The sequence below is a fragment of the Silene latifolia genome, chromosome 7 (assembly GCF_048544455.1).
Source record: "Silene latifolia isolate original U9 population chromosome 7, ASM4854445v1, whole genome shotgun sequence".
NCBI classification, from domain to species: domain Eukaryota; kingdom Viridiplantae; phylum Streptophyta; class Magnoliopsida; order Caryophyllales; family Caryophyllaceae; genus Silene; species Silene latifolia.
The window spans coordinates 67,220,899-67,234,276 of NC_133532.1; the positions used below are offsets into that span (position 1 = coordinate 67,220,899).

Genomic DNA, 13,378 nt, shown 5'->3' on the forward strand with positions numbered 1-13,378 from the left:
TGATATTAACTACTCTAAGAATTGATAAGAAGAACATCCACTTCTAATTAGACTAATGGGGTATTTATAGTGGGGATTAGGTGTAGGAATTAGGGTTAACTAAGGGCTTAAATGACGATTAAGTCCCTACTTAGGAAAACGCCGGTATTTTTGGAAGGATGGGAATCTTTCTTTGAAGCTTGAAAAACGAAGTTGTGCTGCCTTGGAATTCGTGCGTCTTAGGCTCGGGACGGCCGGATTTGTGAGTTGCTGCTCGGGCGTCTTTGGGAGAAGACGGGCATCTTCTGGTTGCTGCTGCCCGGGTGTCTTGTAAGGAAGACGCACGGATTGTGGCTTGGTGGACGGGCGTCTTCTTGAGAAGACGCACGGACTGTCATGCAGCGTGCTTTCTTCTTCTTTTCTTCCCTTTTCTTCATAAAATCCTTGGGGATTTCCTCGGGGATGCAAGGATCTTATCTCATCATTGCCCATCTACTATAGTATGTACAAAGACCTTCTAATCTTGTCTCTCCTTGATGCTTGGTCATTGAATTCAATCAATTTAGCCTCGTTTTGCCATGAAAATGCAAGGTTTGCACTCCTTTCCTACCAAGGACACAAAACCTCAAAGAATATGCAAAACAAATAACTAAAGACAATAAATGACCCAAATATGCACTAAAAAGCATGGGAACAAGGCTAATTCGGGGACTAAATATGCTCTAATTATGGTCACATCAAATATCCCCAAACCGAACCTTTGCTCGTCCCGAGTAAAGAGCAGACAAAGACTAGGACCATTATTTTAAACTAACCTAATAACATAGCCGATATGAGATAATTAGCGGGTCTCACTCCGCCCCTTCAACTCATAACAAGACAACCATGAGGTAGGATGCCTTCTTGCAAGGCAAGGTGGGTCTTGCCAAAATTGCGACACATCCAAACATTAAGCAAACAAAAACAAATAATGGATGCATCTACAAAAGAATAGCCACTTTCCTCATCTAAGTGGCGGAAATTATCTACAAGGGAAGCAATTCAAGGGTACACACTCCTTCATAGATGCAATTTCTTCAAACTACTAAGCCTAGAAGGATACCAATATATCACCTCCAAATTATGTCAAGCTGGGGTACCTTTGTCCTCAATCGTTAAATTCTTTTGTCAAGAGTAGACTCCCTATGGTGTTAGAAACACTGAAGGATCGCGGAATTCCCCCTCTTGCCTAGATAAGAAGAAGGGTCGTCCCCTCTCTATCATGCACAAAAATGGATACGATGGATAAAGGGATCGATAGAATTTGAGTTTCACTTTGGGAGTTTGCTTTTATTTTTGTTTTTCCCCCCAATTTCATGTGGCATATAACATTTGAGAACACTTTCTTGCCATTTCTTTTTGATTTTTGGCAATTCAAAACTTGACAACTTTCAACTTTTCTCTTCATTTCTTTTGAACATTTTCAAAGTCACCCCATGTGTAGTGAGGGTGGCATATATTTGAAGCATAGGAGTTCTATTTTTGCTCCTCTTTTCATTTGATGCATTTTGTTTTGCAAACTTTCTTTCACTTTTCATTTCATTGAACTCAAATTGATTTCTTTTTGTGCCCATTCCCTTTGATGACAAAAATGTGGTAGAACATGGATGATGGATGGGTGCATGGTTTCAAGGGTCACCTTGGAATAAAGGGTAGCCAAGGAGTTATCATACCACAAGGTACTCTTGACATGGCCTTAATCCATGGGTCAAAGGATACTAGCATGACACATCCTAGGGTGTTTTAAAAGTATTCTAACAAGCAAAGTCATAAGAATAAAAATCATCTACTAGGGCCTATATACACTTGTCAAGCTTCCCAAGTAGACGGTTTCGCAAAATTTTTCTAACATGTAAACTACATGCCATGATGCAACTAACATATAAACATCCTAATGCAAATGATTCTACCAACTATTATCACATATACACTAAATGCAAGTCCTAAGTTCACATTGTTGTACCCGCATCAATCAAAATAAAGCCACATAGTCATTAACATAAAGAGGAAAAAGGAGATTGGAAAGATCATACCATGCGATCTTCAATATCCTCATGTCTCAGATGTGGCGTAGTCGATCAATGTGAACAAGGGTAAGACAAACACAATGTATACAACAATATATACATGACGACACTACAAAGGAAATGAACTTGTTTTTGGTTTTTCAATTTTTCACATTTTTATGGTTTTTTGAAATTTTCAATTTTTTTGGATTTTTGAATAGAAGTTAAGTTAGAATTCCCCATCCCCACACTAATATGGGCATTGTCCTCAATGGCCATAATGATGGGAAATCATGCAAGCATGATGCATGAATTCTACACTAAATGCAAGCTACACTAATCTACACTACATGATGCATGGGTTTTTGTTTATGACGGAGAGGATAATTTAGATTACCTCCCGTTGTGTATGTATGTACTTCCCCAAACCGAGTTAGACATTATTTCTAATGTCCTAAGGTTGGGTGTAGTTCATGCACACACAATGCAATGCATGAAACTAAATTTGTCATTTTGGATTTTCAAAAGTGGGAACAATAAAATAAGAACACCTCAATGGGGCCGAGGTGTTAGTCCTCTATGTTGCTAGGACTACTCCAATCATGATCAAGATTAAATAAAATACGAGTTAACAAAACACAAACTTCATTTCATGAAAATTGAAACTTAATGAGAGGAGATGAGGAAACTTCACTTAAGCTTGTGATGGGTGCCTCTCGCCCGCTCCACCTAGCTATGAAGTAATCCTCTAGATATCGGCATCATCTCCTTCTAGATCACTATCCCATATCTCCTTTGATGCATCACTCATATTCGGGTCCATGAACTCGTCCTCTTCACTTTCAAGCTCCACCGTGTCCCCTCCGCAAGAATTGTTGCTCCCCTCCTCTTGTCTCCCGTTTGCCCCTTCATTTGCCCTCTCCGAATTGGGGAAGAGTAAGTCCATTTTTGCCCATGAGGGAAATGCTCCTTCCTCACTAATCTTTCCCTTTTGAACCATATCGTGGTATTGAGGATAGAGTGCATGGTAATTGTCCACGTTGGTTTCGTACTGGCGGTAGTGCAAATCTTGTAGAATTCCCGTGATAAAGTCGTCACGGGGGAGGATGAAGGGGTTGGGATGGTTATACGATTGATAAGGAACTGGGTAGGGAGGCACTTTGATCTTCTCATCTTGAGATTGTTGCTTTTGTTGTTGTTGTTGATTTGGAGGTGGTGGTGCTTGTCTTGGTTGGGTTGGGTTTGGAGGGATGAGGTAGGATGGTATTGGAGACAAAGGTCCTCTTCTCGGGGAAATCCGTGGTAGGCCGGTCATTGGTAGAAAAATCGTATCACTTCCTTTCGTTATCCATTTGATTCGCTTTTCAACCCCCTCAAGGGTTATCCAATGATGATGAATGAGAATAAGATCTTCATTTATCCTCGTGTTTCCCGAAAGAGGAGCATACTCATTATTCTCATTGAATCTCGGATTGAAATGCTTCGCAAGCCTAGTAATGAGTCCTTCATTTACAATGTGTTTCATCCCATCATCATCACCATTCCTAAACTTTACCCATTTCTCGATTAGCACTAGAGGTGCATTGAAGTGGTACACATTTCTTCCTTGAATATTGAGGTAGGATTCCATAAACACAAGGTCTAGTTGGTTCACGATCGCTGGATCTCGGCGAGCAAAGAGGGTGCCCGAGAGGAATCGATAAGTAAGTCTCAAGATCGGATTTTGAATATGAAAAGCGAGACATTCCTTGTTGTGTATGAAATCCCGGCCGGTCATGGCCCTCCACAAAGGTTCAACACTGTATTTCTTTGGCTTTGATGTCCGGGTAGGCGAAACATCGAGTCCAAGCACATTTGCGAATTCTACAAGGGTCATCATCCTTGAAACATTTTCCAACCTAAATTCTATGCAAATTGTTTTGTTCAAGGTTGTAATTTTCAAAAAGCTCAAAAACTCAAGCACAAGGGATTGATAAGTTTGCTCATACATGTGGAAGAGGGTAGAGAGACCAAATACTTCAAAGAGAGCTTCCACTTGGTGATAAATCCCAAGTTTCTTCAAGGTATCATGACATAAAAACTTAGTAGGGAGAATGTTCTTACTTAGAAGCCGGTAGAAGACTAGTCTTTGCACATCATTAATAAACTCAACATTTTAGAAGTCATCAAGTCTTGTAAGATCCACTATTTCTTCATGCTCCCTTCTTAATGTGTTGACATGGGAGGTAGAAGAACTTCCCCTCATCCTTGGTCTCCTCCCATTCCTAAAAGAAGATCTCCTTGGTGCCATTCCTTGATTTTTGAGCTGGGACTTTTGATTTGTTAAAGAATAAAGATGCTCCTTGTGGATTGAATGTTGCCTTTGAAACCCTAGCAATTTGGGGCTTTTTGATTTTGTGGGGTAAAAGAGTGATTTGGATTTGCTTTGGAGTCATAAGGAGGTGGGTTTTTATAATACAAGTGGAAGGAAGGGTGAAGTGTCACAAATTGTGTGGTGGGGTGTAATTAAATTAAGAAAAGTCGGGCTAAATCATCGTAGGAAGACGGGCGGGTTCGAGGAGAAGACGCTCGGATTCAAGCTCCTCGGGACGGGCGGATTCTGGGTAAGACGCCCGGATTCTTCCACAGTTAACTTTCCAAAAAATATGACGCCACAAAGACGGGCGTCTCGACCTCAAGACGCTCGGATTCTCCAATTGCAGGATGGGCGTATTCCGCTGAAGACGGGCGGATTCCTTTCCAGGGAATTTTCTTGAAATGCACAGGTAGAAAGACGGCCGGTTTTCTGCAAAGACGGCCGGATTCTTCAGGACGAGCGTTTTCCCCACTGAGATGCTCGGATTCTTCTACAGTCCCAAAATTTTCAATTTCTCAGTTTAGAAGGACGGACGGATTCTTCCCAGGCCGCCCGGATTCCAGCAAGACGGCCGGATTCCAGGGAACACGCACGTGTTCAGAATTCTTCCTTTGACTTCCTTTCCTTTCAAAAATGCTTCCCCACACTTGAAGATTAGTTCCTTCCTTCATTCAAAATTCGTTAGTGACCCTCCCTCACTTACTCTCATGAAAAGAGTTTATGCCTATAATTAAAGAAATGCAATAAAATTATAAATACAAGTTAGAGGGTTAGTATATTTACAAGTGGTGGTTTAGGGAGGACTCCACCAAACTCTCCCTTTGATGGTTTTTTCAAGGATGAGGATGCCCGAGGTAGGTGACCTCGACCTCTCCAATAAACGCTCCTTCATAGTATGGCTTCAACCTTTGACCATTGACTTTGAACTTGCTTCCATCTTCCGCCTTTAGTTCAAAATCTCCATATTTTCCAACTTCGGTTATCACATAGGGATCCATCCATCTAGAGTTCAACTTTCCCGGAAAAAGTCGATAGCGGGAATTGAATAGAAGGACTTTGTCCCCTTTGTGCAAGGCCTTTTGTCTAATCCTCTTGTCATGGAGCAATTTCGTCTTTTCTTTGTAGATCTTGGCATTCTCATAGGATTGTAGTCGGAATTCCTCCAACTCTTGAATTTGAATCATCCGCTTTTGACCACTTAATTTGAGATCGAGATTAAGAGCTCGGATTGCCCAAAAAGCTTTGTACTCCAATTTGATTGGCAAGTGACATGCTTTTCCATAGATAAGCTTGTAAGGGGAGGCTCCTATGAGAGTCTTATAGGCCGTCCTATAAGCCCAAATAGCATCATCAAGCTTTGTGCTCCAATCTTTTCGGGTCTTGTTCACAACTTTCTCAAGGATTTGCTTGATCTCTCTATTTGAAACTTCAACTTGACCGCTTGTTTGAGGATGATATCCCAAGCCCGTTCTATGTTGAACACCATACTTGATCAAAAGGGATGCAAGTTTCTTCTCATGAAAATGCGTTCCTCCATCACTTATGATTGCTCTAGGGACTCCAAATCTTGGGAAGATTATTTTCTTGAAGAGCTTGGTGACCGTTTTTGCATCATCATTTGGAGTGGCAGTTGCCTCCACCCACTTTGAGACGTAGTCTACGGCCACAAGGATTTACTTATTTCCATTGGATGTCACAAAGGGACCTTGGTAATCGATCCCCCAAACATCAAAGATCTCCACCTCTAGAATGCCCCTTTGTGGCATTTCGTTCCTCCAAGAGATATTCCCCGTTCTTTGACAAGCATCGCAATGAATGATGAATTCTCTTGTGTCTTAAAACATTGTAGGCCAATAGAAGCCCGATTGAAGAATTTTTGCAATGGTCCTTCTTGCTCCATGGTGCCCACCGTAGGGTGATGAGTGACACCCTTCCAAGATTCCTTGGACTTCCCATTGAGGGATGCATCTCCGATAGAGCCCATCACTACACTCCTTGTAGAGGTTTGGGTCATCCCAAAAGTACCTCTTCACTTCGAATAGGAACCTCTTTCTTTGGTTGTGGTTCAAATTTGGAGGGAGTACTCTTCCAACAATATACTTAGCATAATCGGTAAACCATGGGGTGATGTGCCTTTCAAGTTGTGTTTAAATGGCCATCAAAATATCGTCGGGAAATGAGTCATTGATCGGGGTTTCTCCATGTTCATCATGAAACCGGATCCTTGACAAGTGATCCGCCACTACATTCTCGGCTCCTTGTCTCTTATTTCCAAGTCAAATTCTTGAAGAATTAAAATCCATAGCAACAACCTTGGTTTTGCCTCCTTCTTTATCAAGAGATGTCGGAGAGCACGGTGATCCGAAAAGACAATCACCTTGGATCCAAGCAAGTAGGAACGAAATTTGTCCAAAGCATAGACAATGGCAAGAAGCTCCTTCTTGGTGGTATCATAATTCACTTGGGAGGGATCAAGAGTCTTGCTTATATAGTAGATGGCATGAAGAGCTCTTCCTACCTATTGGCCAAGAACCGCTCCAACGGCGTAGTTACTAGCATCACACATAATCTCGAACGGTAGTTCCCAATTTGGAGGTTGAATGATCGGTGCCGAGATTAGTGCTTCCTTGATTCTATTAAAGGCTTCAACACACTCATCAGTGAATTGGAATTGGGCATCTTTAAGCAAGAGTTGAGTGAGGGGTTTCGCTATTTTTGAAAAATCCTTTATGAAACGGCGATAAAAACCCACGTGACCGAGAAAACTTCTCACCCCTCTAACATTTACGGGAGGTGGGAGTTTCTCTATCACCTCAACTTTAGCTTTATCGACCTCGATGCCCTTTTCCGAAATTAAGTGACCCAAAACAATTCCTTCATTGACCATGAAGTGACACTTTTCCCAATTTAAAACAAGACTAACATCTTCACATTTTTGCAACACAAGAGAGAGATTATGCAAACATGAGTCAAAGTCCTTTCCATAAACACTAAAATCATCCATAAAAACTTCCATTATGGTCTCTAGATAATCGGAGAAGACACTCATCATGCATCTTTGGAAAGTGACGGGGGCATTACATAAACCAAAAGGCATCCTTCTATATGCAAAAGTACCATAAGGGCATGTGAAGGTGGTCTTCTGTTGGTCATCCGGGTGTATAGGGATTTGGAAGAATCCCGAGTACTCGTCAAGATAACAAAAGAATTTGTTGGAGGCTAACCTCTCAAGCATTTGGTCAATGAATGGTAGGGGGAAATGATCCTTTCTTGTTGTGGAATTCAATTTTCGATAGTCAATACACATACGCCAACCGGTGATCATCCTTGTGGGTATTAGTTCATTCTTTTCATTTGTCACTACCGTGGTACCTCCTTGCTTAGGTACCACTTGGACGGGGCTAACCCACAAAGAATCCGATATGGGATATATGATTCCCGCATCAAGTAATTTCATAACCTCTCCTTTGACAACTTCTTGCATGTGGGGGTTCAATCTTCTTTGAGGTTGAATGGTAGGTCTATGGTCTTCCTCTAGATGAATTCTATGCATGCAAAAATTGGCACTTATTCCCTTAAGGTCATCTAGACTATAACCTATAGTCTTCTCATGTTGTTTCAACACATCAAGCAATTTTCCCAATTGGTTCTCATCAAGTCTATCATTAACAATCACGGGTTTGGTCTTTGATTCATCAAGGTAAGCATATTTCAAATTTGGGGGAAGGGGTTTTAAAGTAGGAGTTTGTACCTCACTTTCCTCCTTTGGAGTTTCATTGAGAATTTGCTCCATCTCCATTAGACATTCCATTCTCATAGCATATTCAACTTGTTCTTCATTCTCATCAACCTCATCATATTCGAATTCCATGATGGATTCCTTTTGCTCTTGAGCTTGTAAGATGTCTTCTAGGATGGATTGCTCATCTTTTATAAGTTGATATGCTTCCACTAGGATGTTATGCACCAATACGGATTGTGCATGAGTCAGTTCTTTGTTAGCTATAGCGGCCTCAAAAAGATCTACCTCCAATTCCCAATACATATTTTTAGCCTCACTTGCTTCCAAGGCTTCCAATGCTTGCATGGGATCTTTGAAGAAAGGTATACTTAAGTGGTCCTCTACAAAACAATCTATAAGATCCATCTTGCAAAATATCAAACAACTTGAAAACAATTAGAACAAACCTTGAGGAGTTTTACTTCCTCAAGGCAAAGAAAGACACAACTAATAACAATATAAGAAAATCTAAATCAAGTTAACACCGTCCCCGGCAACAGCACCATTTTTGGTCGGACTAAATCTTTTCGGTAACTTGTCGTTAGGAGCACCTAGACCAAAACACAATTTATAGCTTTACAAACAACTCTACAATTAGTAAAGAGGCAAGTAAAGGTCGGATCCCAAGGGACGGGAATTGAGATGAGGTTTCTATTGCAACTAGTGGTGTCTTAGGGGTGTCACAATTGGGGTTGATGTAGAAGGTCACTAAACTAAATAGCAATAAAAGTAAACAAGCAAGATGAATTAAAAAAGGTTGTAAACAATTGATAAAAAGCACTAGGGTATCATGGGGTCATAGGGGATTCATGGGAATTGATCATACAAACATGTTCTCAAATTATAAGCAAGCAATTATTGTTGTGATAGATTGAGTTGGGTTATATCTTACAATCTTAGGAAAGTTTGGGTCCCGGAGCCGAATCGATTAGATTGTACAACACCTACAAGTCGACTTAGTCTTCCCTACTCAACAACATGCATGGTCTAATGAGACTCGAGTTGGTTTAAGTCTTACAAGTCTCATTGAAAAGATAGGTGATGGGTAAAAAATGCAAGGATTCATAGGCTCACATTTCATCAAACATAACATGTGCATGAGTTGAGATCATAACAAGCAAGCAAATAAACCATGAAATCATATTAATTTAAGCATGAATCATTCCCCATGTTGGTTTACCCTAATTACCCATTAACCCTAGCTAGGTGACTACTCACTCATTATCATGTTGAACATGCTAGCAAGGTTGTCAATCATACCAACAAAGTGAAACATGATGAACAAATGAAATTAATTAGCAATAATTAAAAAGGGATTAAGAGAATTATACCTACTAATGATTCCAATAATAAGCAAAGAATAAAAGAAGTACTTGATGCTTGATTGAGAGGTTGTCAATCTCCTAATAATAACCCAAATAATCTTCAATTACCCAAAATAAAGGATGAACAAAAGAGAGATTAAGGAAATAAAACTTGTATTAAAACTTGATTAATTGTTGATTACAAAACTAAAGAGAGATTTGATTGATATTAACTACTCTAAGAATTGATAAGAAGAACATCCTCTTCTAATTAGACTAATTAGGTATTTATAGTGGGGATTAGGTGTAGGAATTAGGGTTAACTAAGGGCTTAAATGACGATTAAGTCCCTACTTAGGGAAATGCCGGTATTTTTGGAAGGATGGGCATCTTTCATTGAAGCTTGAAAAACGAAGTTGTGCTGCCTTGGAATCCGTGCGTCTTAGGCTCGGGACGGCCGGATTCGTGAGTTGCTACACGGGCGTCTTTGGGAGAAGACGGGCGTCTTCTGGTTGCTGCTGCCCGGGCGTCTTGTAAGGAAGACGCACGTATTGTGGCTTGGTGGACGGGCGTTTTCTTGAGAAGACGCACGGATTGTCATGCAGCATGCTTTCTTCTTCTTTTCTTCCCTTTTCTTCATAAAATCCTTGGGGATTTCCTCGGGGATGCAAGGATCTTATCTCATCATTGCCCATCTACTATAGTATGTACAAAGGCCTTCTAATCTTGTCTCTCCTTGATGCTTGGTCATTGAATTCAATCAATTTAGCCTCGTTTTGCCATGGAAATGCAAGGTTTGCACTCCTTTCCTACCAAGGACACAAAACCTCAAAGAATATGCAAAACAAAGAACTAAAGACAATAAATGACCCAAATATGCACTAAAAAGCATGGGAACAAGGCTAATTAGGGGACTAAATATGCTCTAATTATAGTCACATCAACTACATCATCACATTCCTACCGCAGATCCCCTAATCCCAACATGCATTAAATTTAGCTACTCATATCGCTATTAATATCAAAACTAATAACAAAAGACGAATCAACAATAAACATGATGAAATAACAAATAAAATGCATAAAAGTAAATTAGGGCAGAAATTAAGTATGATTAAACGAAGAATTAAAGCAAACAAAAGAGAGATTATTATTAAGGAAAGAGAAAGGAATTACAATCGTGCGAATCCGGCGTAAAGAACAATCAAATCCGAGCAAAATAAATCCCAAAGTAAAGTTACAGTGAAGGAGAATAAGTAACGCAGTAATGTTTTATGAATTTTGATAGTAGAAAATTAGATAGAAATCCCCCCTCTAATAACCTAGTAACGTCATGCTTAAATAGAAAATAACTAAGTTTATCGAAATAAAATAACTCACGGGCTAATTAAAATCCATGACGCAGAAACCACTCGATCGACTGGAATAAAACCACTCGATCGAGCAAAACTCAGGACAATCTACTCGATCGAGTAGAATAGTTACTCGATCGAGTAACTCTCTTTTCAGCACCTTTGGATCGAGTAGAAAACTACTCGATCGACCAACTGGGGATATAGAAACCACTCGATCGAGTAAATGAACCAGTCGATCGAGTCTTTTGTCTTCATTTCAGCTTAGACTCATCACCGACTGCCTCGTAAACCGTGCCTTCACGCTTCCCAATGCAGTATCTCACTCTGGAAAATCCCGTCTCCTCTAAATGCATGAAAAAGGGACAGAAAAAGGTACGATTCCGCTACTTTCACGTTCATTTCTACAAAACGGACAAAACGAACCAATGTAGCCAATTCGGGGCAAAATACTATATAAACAGTATAAAAATGCATGGAAATACGTGCTGAAATAGGCTAAAAAGACTATACAATATGCACGTATCATTTACTTTTATTGTTATTTAGTTTAGTGATCTTCTTATCTCAACCCAAATTGTGACACCCCTAGACACCACTACTTCCAATCAAAAATCCTACATTAATACCCGTCCCTTGGGATCCGACCTTTACTTGCCTCTTTACTAATAGTAGAGTTGTTTGTGAAGTTATAAATATTTTTTTGGTCTAGGTGCTCCTAACGACAAGTAACCGAAATCTAAGCTCAAAGCGGACCGACCAAAAATGGCGCCGTTGCCGGGGACGGTGTTAACTTGATTTGATTTTATTTGATTGTTATTAGTTGTGTCTTTCTTTGCCTTGGGGAAGTAAAACTCCTCAAGGTTTGTTCTATTTGTTTTCAAGTTGTTTGATATTTTTCATGTCTAGAAGATCACAAGGTAACTTGTTACCCATTGATCACGAAATTGAAAGGACTTTGGCAACCAATAGGAGACTTGCTAGAAATACTTTGAGAGGTATTGGTGAGGTTATAGATATTCAACCAAATACTCTTGAGTTCATCAACCCTTTTGCAAGTGAAGGTGAGGAGAACCCAACACAAAATCAACCACAAAATCAACCCACAATGCCTAAGTTTTCATCACATTCCGTACCAACCGAGGAGAACTTACCCAATGGTACTCCCACACCACAACACTTAACCGGAAATTTTATTGCAAAATCCGCATTTATCCAATTAGTCGAAAGAAGCCAATTTGGGGGGATGCCTAGTGAAGACCCTCATTCTCAGATGGAGACTTTTTGTGACTATTGTGATGCGATTTCACAAACCGGAGTGACTAAAGACCAAATTCGATGGGTCTTATTTCCTTTTTCTCTAATTGGTACCGCGAAACAATGGTTAAAGAGCCTTGATAAGGCTACTCTTGGAATTGACTCTTGGAAGAAGTTGGCTCTAGCTTTCTACAAAAAGGTCTACCCTCCGGAAAAGACTAACATGCTAAGAGCCCAAATCACGGGTTTTAAGCAAAGGGACGAAGAATCTTTGTATGAAGCTTGGGAGCGATTCAAAGGAACTTGTCGCTCATGTCCTCATCATGGACTTAGCGAGTGGTTCTTGGTACAACAATTTTGGAATGGTCTTTATGAAGACTCCCGAAACATTCTCAACAAGGGATCAAATGGTATGTTCACCGAAGTTGACGATAATCAAACTTGGAACAAGATTGAGGAAATGGCGGTCCATAATTCACAATATAGTAGACCTCGCAAGGCTACTAGAGGAGGAAAGCATGAAGTGGACTCTATTACTCAATTGGGTGCTCAACTTAGTGCTCATATTGATACCATCAACTTGAAGTTTGAAAAGGCTATGGCTAAGCTTGAAGAAGCCTCAAAATCACCAAAGCATCATGTTAATGCCATGGTAGCATCTTCATCGATTCCAAGTGGAATATGTGAGAATTGTGGAACTTTGGGACATGACCAAAGTGAATGTAGGGGAACAAATGAGCAAGTGAATTCTTTTCAAGCATACAAAAGTGGTACCCCTTATTCCAACTATTACAATGAAAACACCAAATTCCATCCAAATCTCTCATACAAAAGCCAAAATGTTCAAAACTCTCAACCAACATACACCCCACCTCCAATGAGGAACCAAAATCAAAGACCCTTTTACAACCAAAACCAAGGTTACCAAAATCAAACTCCGTGCAATAAACAAAATGACCAAGGTTTTGATGTTCAAAAAGCGGTCCTCCAAATGCAAAAGAATCAACAAGAATTTTTCACTATGCAAAAAGATAGCCAAGCAAAAGACATCACCATCAACAACATCCTAGCCCACACAAAAATGTTGGAAACTCAAATGACCCAACTAGCATCTTCAAGTTCTCAAAGACAAAAGGGGCAATTACCACCTCAAAGTAATCCCCCAAGACATGAAACGGTTAGTGCCATCCACTTGAGGAGTGGTACAAGGTATGAAGGGCCAAAGAAGCAAGTTGCGGAGGATAGTGACAAGGAAAGAGTTGTGCAAAACTCTATGGAAGAAGAACCCACCAATCAAGAAGTTT

At 40.2% G+C, this 13,378-nt stretch overlaps 1 non-coding gene across 1 annotated transcript; it reads right to left on the reverse strand.

The window, feature by feature from the left end:
• Positions 1-12,297: 12,297 nt before the first annotated feature.
• On the reverse strand, positions 12,298-12,404 carry LOC141593731 (small nucleolar RNA R71). The gene has a single exon (XR_012521799.1). It is a non-coding gene; the product is annotated as a small nucleolar RNA R71 (small nucleolar RNA).
• Positions 12,405-13,378: the final 974 nt, after the last annotated feature.